Below are 16,297 nucleotides of genomic sequence, written 5' to 3'. Positions count from 1 at the left end.
CCCAAATGTTAGCCAATATATGAGAAGAGAATGATTTACTTTAAACCCATATTCTTAAAATCTAAGACCAACAAGGAAATTCTGTACTCCCATAACTGATGAGATGGTTAAAACTGAACAGATAGAATTGGGAGGGAGGGGAAAAAATGAGCTGATACCAAGCGCTCAAGTAGAAAGCAGGTGTTTTGAGAATGATGATGGCAACATATGTACAAATGTGCTTGACACAATTGTGATAAGAGTCGTATGAGCCCCTAATAAAATGATATTAAAAAAAAGAAAAGGTGAAATTAAAGTTTAGGGGTTTTGGGGTTGTTGGTTTTTTTTCCAAACTCTGGTTTTACTTACCAATATGGAGCTTGCTGGTATCTTAATCTGTGGGCATTCGTGATATTATTTAATGACTGGATATATCTAAATACAATAATATTTTCCGTTGACAACCATGGAAACTTTTTAGATTTATAAAGTTATGTTGTTAAAAGCCTCTGGAAGATACACATTTTTATTATTTATTTCCTTTGTGACTCTAGGAAGAATTTATAAGTTAATGGAAAAATCGTTGCTCTTAATAAAGTATCTTTAAAGTAAAAAAAAAAAAAAAAAGATAGACTCTGGCTTTTTGCATTTTGAGCCAGCTGTTGGTGTTTACGCTGGAAAAGTCTAGGCCAATCAGAGAACCCTGCCCCCTAAAACTGATTTAGCCTTCTGGCAGCCTGAGATCCTCTCTGGAATACCACCTGGGTACACGTGTTGATTGAAAGTGGGGGAAATGCAGCAATGGAGGTTAATTCTGGCCATTGATGCCTTTGAATTTAGTTCACAGGGACTAGAGCAGAGACAAGAGCTGGCTGACTGCTCTGAAGTTTAAAGAGTTGCATGAAATCTGAGCCTATGGTAAGACCTAGCACAAAGGGGTTAAGGTCATTAGGAATTCATGAAGGGGCCAGTGATCTAAGAGGGAGGAGTTGTAGGGGGAAATCTCTATCTATGGGGCCATGAACCTCCCTTGAAATACCCAGCACTGAGGTGACCAGAATACCGTCGATGAAAAGGAAGATGTTTCACCCTGTGAGGTGGTGCACATTGCTTGCTGACTTGATAGATGGCTTTCCCTAATTTTACTTTGGTTATGTATACAGACTAACAAGGTCCCATCTAGAATGAAGATCCTTCACATCTAAGAAAAGTTTCTTTCCTCAGCACATTCAGCTGAGGAGCGTCACTGGCCGGCAGCTCTGTGCAACTGAAGAGAACCCTGACTTGTATTAAACGTATGGACTTGAGTTAGCCCAAGCTGGAATGCCTTCTTGCTATAAGATTACTTAATCAGTTTGTTGAAATATTTCCGCTAGTATTCCATCAATTCCTGGAGTCTTGTTATTGGATAATGCTTTTAGAACAACTTGAACTTCTTCCTTCAGCACCATTGGGTTTTGCTCCTCTATTACCTCCTGAGATGATGGATTGTCAACAAGTGCTTTTGGTATAGTGACTCTGTGTATTCTTTCCATCTTTTTTTGATGCTTCCTGTATCATTCAATATTTTGCCCATATTTTCCCTCAATATTGCAACTCAAGGCTTGACATTTTTCTAGAGTTATTTCAGTTTTAAGCTATGCCGAGATTATTTTTCCCTTTTGGTTTTATAACTCTAGGTCTTTACACATTTTTGTTTAGCTCGTTGGCTTCATCATTTTTTAAAATATTTCAACTCGAGGTGTCCATTTTTTCTTGAGTTCCTATTTACGAAATGCTGGGAGAATTCTTCAGGATCATAGCAACATGCAAGCCACAACAGTATGACACACTGAAAGATGAATGTTGGTTAAGGATCACAACTATCTATACGCTCTTCCAGAGGTTAGAGATAGAGAGAAACTTCCTAATTCTCTCCAGGATTCCAGCATAGGGTTATACCTCCAAACAGATAATGGCAATATAAGACCTGAGAAATACTTGGTTGGATAAGTATAAGTACAAAAATACATAATAAACTATCACTACCTTTCAAGATGAGGTAGTGTACATCTGTAAAGATTTGCAGCCTTAAAAATGATTTGAGGGGAAAAAATGATTTGAGGAAGTGCTCCTCTGTCTTACAGAGTCACTGTGCATGAACACCTACCTTATGGCAATGCAGAAAAAGTTGGGACTTGTCAAAACCCAGTGATGATTCATGATAAAATAAGAACAAAGAAGCCCTGGTGTTGTAGGGATTTAAGGTACTTGTTAACTTGATAAAACCATGTTTCTTGAAAAACTAGTCAACATCATACTTAATGTTAAAAAACTAGACATTTCCTCCTTAGATTGGGATGAGTACAAAGATGACTCATCTTACTACTCCTGGTCTTTACAATACTGAAATACGTAGTTATGTCAGTAAAAGAGATAGATGAATTAAACAGCATCTAGATTGGGAAGAGAAAATAAAATTGTATTTGTTTGCAGATGGATGATTGCAATCATAGGAAATATTTCCAAAATAGACAAAAGCAAATGTGAAAAAAAAACCTGAAACTAATGACCGATTGGAACAATGTTCATGAATACAACGTCAATATACAGAAATAAATAGCTTTCCTTTATGCTTGCAACATAAAATTGAAATTTGAAATAAAAAATAACATTTAGAATGTAGGGAAAACAAATTAATTACATATAACCAAAAAATAAATCTATTGACATGAAAACCTAATTCCCATAATAGAGTTGGTTCTATGTTTGCTCCCAATAAAATAGTTTGGGGGAAAAAAAAAAAAAGGAAAGGGTCGAACTGCCACTGTGGGTGTATAAGACTGTACCAACACATAACTACTACACTACCAGGGCTCGTTTTTTTAGCAGATCAGAAAAAACTGATAACTCAACACTGGTAAACAACTCAGCACTAAGCATTTATCACTGGCATTACAACGTGTTAACTTCCTTTAAGCATGAATTTTGTCTGTGAGTTCTTGATCTCTATGTTCTAATATCCATTTTGTTGAATATTATGAAAAAATAGCTGCACCAGTGCATAAACAAGGAACTGAAAGAATATCAATCTGGATTTAGAAGAGGATTTGAAATGAGGAAAGTCATGCTGATAGAAGATAGATCTTCTTGGAGAGCAGAGAATATCAGAAAGATGCCCACGTGTGTTGACGATGCAAAATCATATGACTATGTGGATCATAGAAAACTAGACACAATAAGGATGGACCTAGAAACCATTATGCTGAGTGAAGTTAATCAATCACGAGTCCAAATATTGAGTGAGTTCATTAGTACAGAGCCAAACGTCGAGAAGAAGTGAATCTGCCGATCTCATCGTGCGACCTTCTACTCCGGTCTCCAAATTTAGAGAGCCTGCCTAGCACCCAGATATGTACACTTATGGACCCTGTATCTGTATTTCTTAAAAGGCACTTTGACAAAGGACACTTCACCTCAGCCGGGGTGGGTGCTTCTAGATGAGGGAAGAGGGAGAAGGCCATTCAGTTGCTGCCTTTCAACACTGTGCTAATCAACCCCAAATGAGCAGACACTCCTATAAGAGTGGTAAACAAACCTTATTGGACTTTCAATTTCACATGTGGGGAGAGGTGCCTGTGTGTGTCTCAGAGAAAGTGATACTATTGTTGATGGGTAAACTGGGAGGAGCAATCTCCATTCTGGGGGGGGCGGGGGAGCATGCTTAATCATACTTATATAGTACCCCAGGGGATCATAAGCCCAGTTCTATGTTCTAATTGGATAATTTGAAATAATTTCTATCCAGTCTTTGGGGACCCTGTTGTGTGCTATAGACTATCGGGTCATTGGGTTCTGTCTTTTGAAGACACATAATATCCTTCACAGGCCACACCAGAAGGCTTCAATGTGGGAACTCCACTAAGTGGACTAGGCTTTACCTCTAATTCACCTATAGTGGACATATATAACAGACATACTCCCTTTGACTAAGGCTGAAATGCCCTAATATGAGAAACAGCAGGTGACCGCTATCTCAACATTATAGGATTAGCAGTTGATGAACTTTGATTCAGATCCAGTGCTTTGAGGCTGCCCAATGAATGGTGGCCTGAGACTACTCTATATTTATTATTTTAATATACCCCTTTTTTCTTATGACATATATTAATCATGGTGGCATGGTTCTGAGTGTTATTGAAAAAATTTCTGTATCAGCAAACCCCACTGTTTGGGTAAACAATATGGTCACTTAGGAGTCTAAGCTATAGAAGCCAAAAAGTCATGTATTGCAGTCTGAAGCTGGCCTATATTTGGATAATTTTCTTTTCTCAGCCGTGTTTTAAATTCTATGGTGCTGGCTAAATTAATTACACTATCAGTAGAATTACCTTATGCCCCAGAGGGACGATTGATAATGTTCTATAATATAAAATGTTAATGATGTCTCTAAAATGAACCTGAAATATATATAAACCATAGCTACACAATGGATTTGGGGCTCATATTTAATTCTATCCCCAATCTAAGAACAATTATTATTGTGTATGACATCTCCCTGCTTGATGCTTGCTGTAATGAAGAGATCACTGAAGGTATGGGTGCTATAGCACAGTGTGGTGAAGAAATCAGATGTTGCCCGGCTATCAGAAAGAATATGTGGGGGCTTAAAGGTTTGTCTTCAAACAAGCAGGATCTTAAGTGAGGCCTTAGCTAAGTCCACATGAAGAAACAGACTAGCCTGTGTGATCCAAGGATAGTAAATAATGAAAACAAAATACAAAGGAGGGGATAGTATCAGAGCTTAAAATGTGAGTACCCAATTCACAGAAGGCTACGGATAACAGTGGCAATGCATTTGCAAGGCCCCCACATGGATTAAGTCTCTTGTGACTCTTCTCTAACTGTAGTCTAGGGATGCAAATAGCCTTTTTATCAGACAGAGAGCATTGTAAAATCAATTATGGTAAATACAGTTAGGTTAAAATTTAATAGTCTAGCATTCACTCTACCTTTAAACAATTTCAAAGTTGTTTCAGTTTTTAAGATTTTCTGTTTTATCTTTGATTGGGGTTTTTCTGAGCTTTGTCTAGTCAGTTGTTTTGTTTTTTGAGTGTGTTTTTTAGTTAGTTTGCTTCATTTGTATGATACTGTATGATTTTGTATTGTTTTCATGATTTTTAATATATGAGATCCAGGATAGGTAGATCTGTATAGACAGTAACTGGCCAGGTGCCTGGCAAGGAAGGGTGGGTAGAAATGGGTGTTAACAACAATAATTATCAGAAGAAAATGTTCTGAAATTGATTGTGAGGATGATTGCACAAATCTTAGCATGATTGAATAGTTAAGTTTTACTCTATGTGAACTATATGCCAATAAAACGATTTTTAATAAGAGAAGAATGAGAATGCCAGATAACTTAGCTGTACTCAGTAGAAACTACACTTAGAAAGACAGAGAGATTCAAACAGAACTACAGAATACTGCAGGTTATAAAATATGATAAGATGTTGTGTTTCAGGGCTTTTTCCTTTCACCATATTTGTTCAATCTGTTTGCTGAGCAAATAATCTGGGAATCTAGAATATGTGGACCAGAGGGCAGCATCAGTATAGGTGCAAGGCTTATTAATAACACAATATGCAGATGACACATTCTTGTTGCTGAAAGCTAAGGGAACCTGAAACACTTGGTGATGAAAATCAAAGATTTCAGACTTCAGTATACATTACAATTCAATGTATGTAAAGAAAACACAAATTCTCACAACTAGGCCAAAGGACATGAAAAAAATTGAAGTTGTTTGGGATTTTGCATAGATCTACAATCAACACAATACAACTAATATTCAAATTTATGCACCAATGACAAAAGCTAATAATGAAGAAATTGAAGAATTTTACCAGATACTTCAGTAGGACATTTAGCAAAATATACAATCAAGATGCATTGATAATTTTTGGTGATTGGAAAACAAAAGTGATAAACAATGAGGAAGAAACATTAGACAGAAAATATGGACTTGGTGAGAGAAATAAAGATGGAGATCCCATAAGAGAATTGTTTAAGACTCATGATTTGTTCATAGCGAATGCCTTTTCTCAACAGCTCAAAAGGCAATTATGTATATGGACTTCTCCAGATGGAAATCAAATTGCCTACATCTGTGGAAAGCGATGCAAGAGAAGCTCATTATCGGCAGCTGAAACCAGGCCAGCAGCTGATAGCAGAGGCTGCCTGAGAAAAGGACCATCAATTATTCCCTGGTAAGTTCAGGGTAAACCTGAAGAAAATTAAAACAGTCCACAAACCCTATATATAACCTTACATCTACCTGACTTGAATTTTGAGAACATCTCAAGAACAGATTTGAAGAATGGAACTTTAATGACCAAGTAGCTGATGAGCTGTGGGAAGATATCAAGAACATCATTAATGAAGAAAGTAAAGGGTCATTAAAAAACAAAAGAAAGAAAGAAAACATCAGAGTGGATGTCAGAAGAGAGGCTGTAATTTGCTTGATCATAAAACAGTTAAAGCAAATGAAAGAAATGATGTTGTTAAAGAGCTGAACAGAATTTTTCCAGGACAGCTCGAGAAGACAAAGTAAAATACAGTAAAATGTGCAAAGACCTAGAGTTTGAGAATAAAAAAGGAAAAACATGCTCACCATATCTAAAAACTGAAAGAACTCAAGGAAAACTTGAAGTGTTGATATGTGACTCAAGACACAGCTGTTCAGACAGAAGGGGAAACTGCATGGTTTAAAATCAGGAAAGGTTGGCATAATGATTGTGTCTTATCACCATATTTACTCAATCCATGTGTGGAGCAAATCACCAGAGAAGCTGAATGCAGCTTCAAGTTTGGAGGAAGGCTTACTAACAACGTGCCATACGGAGATGACATAAGCTTGTGTGTGGAATGTGAGGAGGACTTGAGGCATGTTTCTGATGAAAATCAAGGATTGTAGCTTTCTGTCAGGATGACAACTCAATGTATGGAAGACCAAAATCCTCACAACTGGACCAAAAGGTAGCATCATGATCAATGGAGGAAAGATTGAACTTGTAATGGATTTTACCTTGCTGGTATCCACAATTAATGCTCATGGAAGCAGCAGTCTAGAGTTCAAAAGAGGTGTTGCATTTGGTAAGTCAGCTGCACAAGGCCTCTTTACAGTATTGAAAAGCAAGGATGTTATTTTGAGAACTAAGGTGTACCTGACTCAAGCCATGGTATTCTCCATTGCATCATATGTATGTGAAAGTTGGACCTTGAATAAGGAAGACCAAAGAAGAATTGATGCGTTTGAACTGTGGTGCTGGCGAGGAATTTTGGAAGTGCCATGGGCTGCCAAAATGACAAACAATTCTGTTTTGGAAGAAATGCAGCCAGAGTGCTCCCTGTAGTCAAGGATTGTGAGTCTTGGTCTTACATACTTTGGACATATTGTCGAGAGAGACTACTCGCAGGAGTAGGCTATCATGAGTGGTAAATTAGATGGGCAGTGAAAGTGAGGAAGGCCCTCAAAGAGATGGACTGATACAGTGGCTGCAACGATGGGCTCAAGCACATGAACGATTGTGAGGAGGCTGCAGGACTGGGCACAAGGTCGCTGCAGTTCGGCATCAACTTGATGCCACCTACAGCTACCACCAACACAGCTGCCTTTCAGAAAGGCAGCAGTCAAGAGGTCAAAGGACCTATTGCAACAAGCAAGTCTTCTGCACTAGTCCCCTTGAATGCACTAAGATGGGTATAACACAAAACATGATATTTTAAATCACCTCATACACATATGAAAGTTGAATGATGAACAAGGAAGACTGCAGAAGATTTGAAGCATTTGCATAATCTTACTAGCAAAGAATATTTAAAGTATCATGACATGCCAAAGAACAAACAATTCTGCCTTGAAAGTCCTACAGCTTAGATGCTTCTCAGAAGTGAGAATGGCAAGACTTAGTCTCACCTATTTTAGACATTTTATTGGGAGGAACCAGTCTGTCCGTGTGGCCATCATTTTTGGTAAAGCAGATTTTTAGCAAAAGAGAGGAAGACTCCCAGTGAGATGGATTGACCTAATGGCTGCAACAATGGGTTCGCATCCAAAAATAGTTGTGAGGATACTGCAGGACTGTTTCATTCTGTTGTGTGTAGATCAGTCATGAATCAAACCCAGTTCAAAAGCATGCAACAACAAGAACATGCCCCCCCCCACCAAAAAAATTTAAGCTGGACACAGACGTTCCAAAATTAAATCAAACTCACTGTCACAGGGTTGGTTCTTATTCATAATGACCATGTAGGGCAAAGCAGAACTTTCCCATAGGGTTTCCAAGTCTGTATTTTTAAAAGAAGCAGATTACCTCGTCTTTCTCTTATAGAGCATATGGTGGATTTGAACCTCTGACCTTTTAATTAGAAGTCAAATATTTTAATTAGTGAGCCCCAGGGGCTCCTTGCTCAGATAGTAAATTTATCACAAATGGATTGTGGATTAAAATATACAATGTAAAGCTATAATATTCCAGAAGAAAATATTAAAGGAAATCTCAGTTGCTTTCAGTGTGGTAATATACTTTCAATAGAAAAAAAAGAAAAGAAAACAATATCTTTTTTTATAATTAAAACAGTCATTCTATGAAGACATTTTAAGAGAATGGAAAAACAAACCATGGACTTCAAGAATATATTTATAAAACAAATTGAATAAAGCAATTGTACATAAAGTATACAATATCCTAATTGCTAAACAGTAAGGGAGAAGCAAGCAATTACACAATGTGAAAAGTTCTAATCATATACCTAACCAAAGAAGATATGCAGATGGATCTAAAGTTTCTCAATAATGGCTCAATGTAATTTGTCTTTGGGGAACTGAAAATTAAATAAAGAATCAGATACCATCAAAGATTAACTAGTGAAAACTGGCAATAACAAAAGATAATGAGGATGTGGCGCAACAGAAACTTGGAAATTCAGTCCTGCTGGGAACGCCACTTGAGTAGGCATATTGGCAGTTTCAAATAAGATTAAACATGGATTTACCATATGAACTAGCGAGTTATGTCTAAATGAGAACCTGCACCTCAATGCTTAATCACAATTGCCACAAATTAGATGTAGTCAGACATCTTTCAATAGGTGAAGATAATATTATTAAGTGATAAAAAGAAATGAACTCTAAACAGATAAAAAGACATGGTTGAAATATAAAGGTTCATTAGTAAGTAAAATTCAGTCTGAAGAAAACTACATGGTGCACTATTCAAATTATATCACATTCTGAGAAAGGAAAGTCTACAGAAACAGTAAAATTATCAGAGGAAGCAGAGGAGAAATTTAGGAATGATGAAACTGTTTTATATTATTCTGAAACAATGGATAAATTACATGAGGCATTTGTCAAAACTCATATAATAGACAGCACAAAGAATGAGCTTTAATCTAAACACCTTAAAAATAATTTCTGAAGTAGGGGCATCCCAGAAAGCAAGGCAGAAAATGGTAAGATAATCTAACAGTTTTACCAATTTATCAAAGCAATTACTGAAGAGGGTCATGGGAAACTATGTGGAGGTAAGTGACTATGGAAATGAATGGAGTCCGATCCAAAAGGAATAGCACATAAACATTGCATTATAGTTGATAAGGTTCTATCCTAGGGGGCATGGGTTCGTAGCTCTGTTACTGCGATGCATGATACTGATAACTAATAATTGACAAAGTGAATTTCAGATGGTGAAAGCCAAGTTTTTCACTATTGGAGTGGGAATACACAGATAAGAAAGGGAAGAAGATAAAAGAATCTGTTTGGTAATGGATAAGAGTTAAGGCCATCTCTAGGAACTTACGTTTCATTTACTATAGCTATGGATGGATGGGTACATGCATGTGAAAGTTACACATTGAATAAGGAAGAGGAACAAAAATGGATGTGTTTGAACTGTGGTGCTGGCAAAGAATATTGAAGGTACCATGAACTGCTAAAAGGGAAAGAAATCTGTCTTGGAAGAATTGGGGCCAGAGTACTCCTTAGAGGCAAGGACGGTGAGGCTTTGTCTTCCCAACTTTGGATGTGATGTCAGGAGAGACACGTGACTGGAGAAGGACACCATGCTTGATAAAGACAGAGGCAGCAACAAAGAGGAAGGCCTCAGCAAGATGTACTGACACAGTGACTGCAACCGTAAACTTAAACGCGGGAACCGCTGTGAGAATGGGCCAGGACTGGGAGTGTTTCCTTATGTTGTGCATCGGGTAGCTATGGGTTAGAACTGACTCAATGTCCCCTAGCAACAACCACATGGATGGCTACACAATTAAATAGTTACACATGTGTGCACTGAAGTATATCCAATAGGACATATCTTGATGAAACCACAAACTTAAAAAAAAAAAAAAGGTTGAGGAAAAAAAATCATATAGCCATCCAGGCAGGGGGGCAAAGTTACTAGCGAGAGGAGACTTGGAAAGTTGCTAATGCTCTGTCAGACATGGCAGATTTCCTTAGCTGGACTTCACCTTTATTAGTTGCATATAGCAATTCCTCTGTGATCAATGGTAGCTACATGAAATATTATTATCCTTTTTTAAAGTAGCAAATGGCTGGAACTTTTATTGTGTTTCTATTACTTCATAAATGCAAACTGCTTTAAAAAGGGCTGGGTGTTGCTGGTTATCTGTTATCTTCAAGTCCAACTCCACCCCATAGTGTACCTACGCACGACATAATGAAATAGGTCCTGCGCCATCCTTCAGCGTTCCCATGCTGGAGTCCATTGTTACAGTCACTCTGTTGATCTGTCTCCTTGAGGACCTTCTCAGTGGAGGGCATCCAATTCCTTCTTTATAGTCGGTTCTTAGTGTAGAAGCTTTGCTAAAACTTCTTCATTCCGTCGACCCTGCTGGCATTTGAAATACTCGTGATATAGCTTGCAGCAACAGAGCACCACACAAGCCACCACAGTGGGACCAACGGACAGACAAGGGGTGGTGAAAACTGTTAGCACAGTGGAAAAGTTGAGAGAGATGCTGAGTATGAATCTAGAAATCAATCTAGAAGATAAAATGTTCATACTGAGAGCAATATCATATTCTTGTTTTAGGGTAGTAAAATGTTTTTCATGAAATGTTTTATAAACAGACCATTTTGGTGAAGTTTCAATTATCTTCTAAAATACCCTGCACATCTTTTAGTCAGTATCTAAGACAACAACTGTGTTTGTATAAAGATCTCTTGGACCAACTGTGTTAGTCTAGGTACTTTGGAGAAACAAATCCAAGGCGACTCACGTATAAGAGAGAGTTTTATGTAAAGAAAAGGTGCATCACAAAACATCCCAACCCAATGCTGCCCAAGCCCACAAGTCCAACATTAACCCATTAACCCAACACCAGTCCACAAAGTCCTCCACCTCACAAAACAGAGGCAATGATGCCGACTGCAGGAGGAAAGCTGAGTCAGTGAACGAATAAGCATCTCAGCACTGGCAGGGGTCTCCACACGGCTGCTCCAGCACCCAGGGCTGCATCGGGATAGATCCATGCGGCTTCTCCTTGGGGATGTCTTGTAGGAAGTCAATCTTGCAAGCTGAAGCAGGGAACTGCTAAGGCAGTTGCACCCGATGCAACCATCACAAAACAAGAGACCTGAGAACTAGAAAGGCGAGGCTTCACCACCCATTTATCCCTCCGCCTTTCAACCAGACCCACATGTGATTATCGGCCAGGCTGGCACAATTAACTAACTCACCAACAATATGAGTTAAATCAACTAAATGGAGTAGTGACTTCAGTTAAATAATTAGACCACTTAGTTGAAGACTTTGGGGCCAATTTTTTTTAATTGCTTGCATGATGAAATTGATTGAATGTATACAATATTTAATATGAAAATATTTTTACACAGAAAACTGTTGTAAATAGTGTGTAAACAATTCCAATTTACCCAGAAGCCCAAATGTTAACATTTTTATAACACTCATTTTCTATATGTCTTACTTTCTCTCCATTTCTTCTTTTTGCGTGTGTCTCATTTCAGGGTAAATTCTAGACATGATGCCACTTCATGCCTAAACGCTTCAGTTCTGTTTTCAGGACCACTCACTGCCTTTTTCATTTGCTTTTACCTGGAACTGTTCCTCAGATTTTCTTATCTAACATCTTTCATGACCTTAATAATCTTCGAACAGTGAAGGCCATTTATTTCTTGACTGTTCCTCCACGTGGGTTTGCTTGCTGTTCTCTCATGGTATTACACATGTGAGAACTACTACAGAAAGACTGTAGTATACTTTTAAGTGCATCTCAATAGGATAAAATAATGTCTATGTGTTACCTTACCAATAGTGCTAACTTTCATCGCTCGAGTTAGGTAGTATTTGTCAGATTTTTTCCACTGTGAAGTTAATATTTTTCTTTATGTTTAACAGATGTTTTATGGAAGAATACTTTGACCCCATGTAAGTAAGTTTCTAATTAAATTTTCACCCACTAGATTTAAATCCAATTGATTACTCTTAACTGTACTAGGTGTAACTAGGTGGTGACAATGAGGAGGCTTTTAAAAGTTCCTGGGAGTATAGAAGTGATTATAATTGAATTTTTCCATGGACTTTATAAGTCCTCTCACATAGCAGCTAAATCAGGAAAAATTTTAAATGTTCCCAGAAGGGGAAGACCAAAAGTGAAGCATGATTGCTTTACAGTCAAGTAAATACAACATTTTACTGAGAAAAACTAGAGATCTGTCCACAAACGTCATTTAAAATACAAGTTGAATGATTTCTTAAACACACTCCTTAATCACAAATTAGCTTTAAAAGTGATATAAAATACAAAACCAGACTCACCGCAATGGCACAGACTGACTCCCCATGACCTTATAGGGCAGGTAGAACCATCCCAATGGGTTTCCAAAACTGTAAGTATTTACTGGGCTAGACAGCCTCCTATTGCTCCCAGAGAGGAAGTGGTGGTTTCCAACTACCGACTTTGACAACCTCTATCCAATTACACCACTCTGGCAGTTAGCTTTTATATCAACTTAACTCTTTGTGAATGTGTAGTGATGAAGTTCCATCTGTCAGGCCACATCCTGACGATGCCTCATTGGGGCTTTGGTCTTTTCTATTAAAAAATTAAAAAGACCGTAAGGAACTCTCCCACCTCATTCTTGCCCTTTGCCTTCCTATTTTCTAGAGCCGTGCATTTGCCTCCTGGGATGGGCCCCAATGGGCCATCTACATAGAGAGCTGTTGATGCCTGCCACTTTCCCCTGACATTGGAGCCAGATGACTCTGCAGTCACTAGCTGGTGATCTCACCGCTACGTGCTTCACCTTTCGGCATCAACATGGGTCTAATAAAGGTCTGACCCTGGATGTATGGACTTGAGTTGGACTGGACGAGACTAGAATGCATTCTTGACATGAAATTACTTCTTGATATAAAGTTATTTTTCATACATACATGAGTGACAGTGGCTTTGTTTCTCTTGATAACCCAGCCCAACAGCCACCATTTAAAATCAAAATAATAAAGAACAATAGTAAAAATGATATCTTCATTAAGTTTTAAAGTGATTAACACAGATTATATGTGATGCAAAGAAACCACACGAATATTATTGCAAATGCTGTGAAAGTGATTTCCACGCAGAAAGAAGTAAGAGAACTTCTGGGGTGAAAATTTTTGTCTGAGTGAAAGTTATTGTTCCTCACTTTGTCCAGCTCTTTCTCAACATGCATGATCATTAAAAACAAAACAGACAGGAGATGATTTAAGATTCATAGTGGTGTGCATTGGGCGGCTAACCAAGGGGTCAGCCGTTTGAAACCAGCAGCCACTCCTGAGGAGAAAAACAAAGTTCCCTACTGGCAGACAGGGTTACGCTCTTGCAAAACCACAGTCCGATAGGGTACTCATATGGGGTTGCTGTAAGTGATGACAGGGAAACAAACATAACAAATTGAAAATACATTTTCTCAGACAGGAACATGGAGAAAGCCTAAGTGCTTCTGCAGGCATTTAGTAGAGGTAACGATACCATTTACTTCTGAGTGAAACTTTGACCATTGGGAAATACTATTTTACTTCATATGTTTTTAACTTATTCAATATCACAGAAAGATAGTATTTGATTACTTGGCCCACTTTCATAGTGCACATATAAAACACATCTTTAATACAGTCTCTCTGAGATTTTTATCTATTATTGCTTTTAATTTAGTCATATGTCCACTCTATTACATGTACTTACATTTTTTATTTTTAAATATTTTTCTTCAGTTCTTGGGGAAAGTTTACACAACAAATAAAATTATCATTTAACAATCTCTATACGTATTGTTCAATGGTTATATTGTCTGCAATCTCATTTCTGCTCCTCTTGTTCCGTTCTCTTTCTCTTGCCACCCCTGCTGTTATAGTCTTTGCTTTAGGTTACAAGTTGACCATTGAGCCTCAAATAGGTGATTTATTTTTCAAATATAAGAGAATCTTTAAAAGTTAGTTGAAAATGAAATTAAAAGATATCATTTTCATGAACTTTTTGAAACCCACTGTACAACTTCCCCTACTCTGTTTTTATTATAGGCTATTAATTCACTTTAGCTAGGTGTTATTATTCTTTATTTACAGGTGTGGAATCTGATGCTTGAAGCAGACACTTGACTTTTCAAAAACTGTCCAGCTAGTCGGCAAGAAAGATAGAAAACAACACTCTGACTAAAACCTATGACTTTTCTACTACATCAAGGCTGTAATTAGGCCTTAATTGAATAAATACTGGCTAGTAGAAGTTCCATTTTATTTGTTCTGTGTGTATACTTTTGTATGTTTTACGTTTAAAAAAATAAAAGTATATTATACTTGGTTTATATTCTGTTCCTTATAGAGAATCAATGTTACTTTTTAAACATAGAAAATGAAACAAGTTCCAAAAAAGTAAAAAATGTAGCTTTTTGTGTTAAAGTCTATGTGACCAACCATGAAAGTGTTAACAAAACTAATTATAATACAGCATCAGATATAATAAAAGATGAAAGATGAAATGAGATAAAGTATTTTTTTAGTTCTGATCAATGGAAAAATTATAGATTCCTCATCAGGATGAAAAATAAAAACCAGACAGTGGAAAGATGAAGACCAGGTAGGCAGTTCATGCTAGGAGCTCCGTGGACATCAGTGAGTGTGAGATCTGGGGGCTGAGTAGGGTCTGAGGCAGTTAGGTAATTCTCAGCACCCACAGGAACTGGTCTGGCACCAGCCCTCAAAACAACAGATTCTGGATAGGCCAGGGTGAGAGGGAAACCACAGTGGGACAAAGGTGAAAGTAACCCCTTAGGGCAGTTGGCTATATAAGCAGCCTGCAGAAGCATCAATACCGCCTTCTAAATAGAGAGACCAGGGCTTTTGAGTCCTGGGAAAATGGCACCTAGTTGCTCTATGTTGGCATGGACACAGCAAGCTGAGTCAACAGTCTCAAAAAGAAACAAGAGAAAAAAATTCAATCTCAGAAGAAGACTTAGACCAATGGCAGTATTAGAAGAGATAGATATTGACCTGCCAGAGAAAGAAGTCTTCAGAATGGTACATAGACTGATACAGACTATATGGGGAGCAATACAGAAAAAGGATGAAATGATAGAGGAGATTAAGGCATTACACCAAAGGGAAATACAAGAGCAAAGGGATAAGAAAATAAAAACCAGGTGCAAATTCACAAATGGTGCCAACCAGAGGAGGCAGAGAATTGCACCAGTGACCAAGAAGACAACCAGGAAGAATTCAGCCTATGGGGAAAATGTCAAATAAGATCATCAGAGAAGCTGAAGAATTCTGAAAGCCATTCCTGATGTTATGGATAGGAACATCAGGATAATTGGATTGCCAGAACAAGACACAATAAAGAAGTCAATGGCAAAAATAGTGAGGGAATTCTTAAAGGAAAACTTCCCCAGGTTAATCAATGAAAAGCAAGCAACCATTCAGGAGACTGAAAGAACACCAGCTAGACTGAATCCCAAGAAGTCACCAATGGATATAATAGTTCAACTATCCAACTTTAAGGAAAAGGAGAAAATCATAAGAAAAGATAGGGGGGGAAATGCAGTCACCTATAAAGGTACCCAAATAAGTATATGTTCAGACCAATCAGCTGACACAATGAAGAGGAGAGAGTGGAGTAGCATATTCTGAAAATTGAAGGAACATAACACTAATCTAAAGAATATTCCATCCAGCTAAATTATCTATCAAGATAGATGGAGAAGTAAGACTCTTCCTGGACAAGGGACTCAGCAAAGGCAGTTATCAGAGGAAATTTG

This window comes from Echinops telfairi, unplaced genomic scaffold (genome assembly GCF_000313985.2).
Source record: "Echinops telfairi isolate 266 unplaced genomic scaffold, ASM31398v2 ScPeMD7_7469;HRSCAF=8507_1, whole genome shotgun sequence".
NCBI classification, from domain to species: Eukaryota; Metazoa; Chordata; class Mammalia; order Afrosoricida; family Tenrecidae; genus Echinops; species Echinops telfairi.
This window is presented reverse-complemented; position numbering follows the sequence as displayed.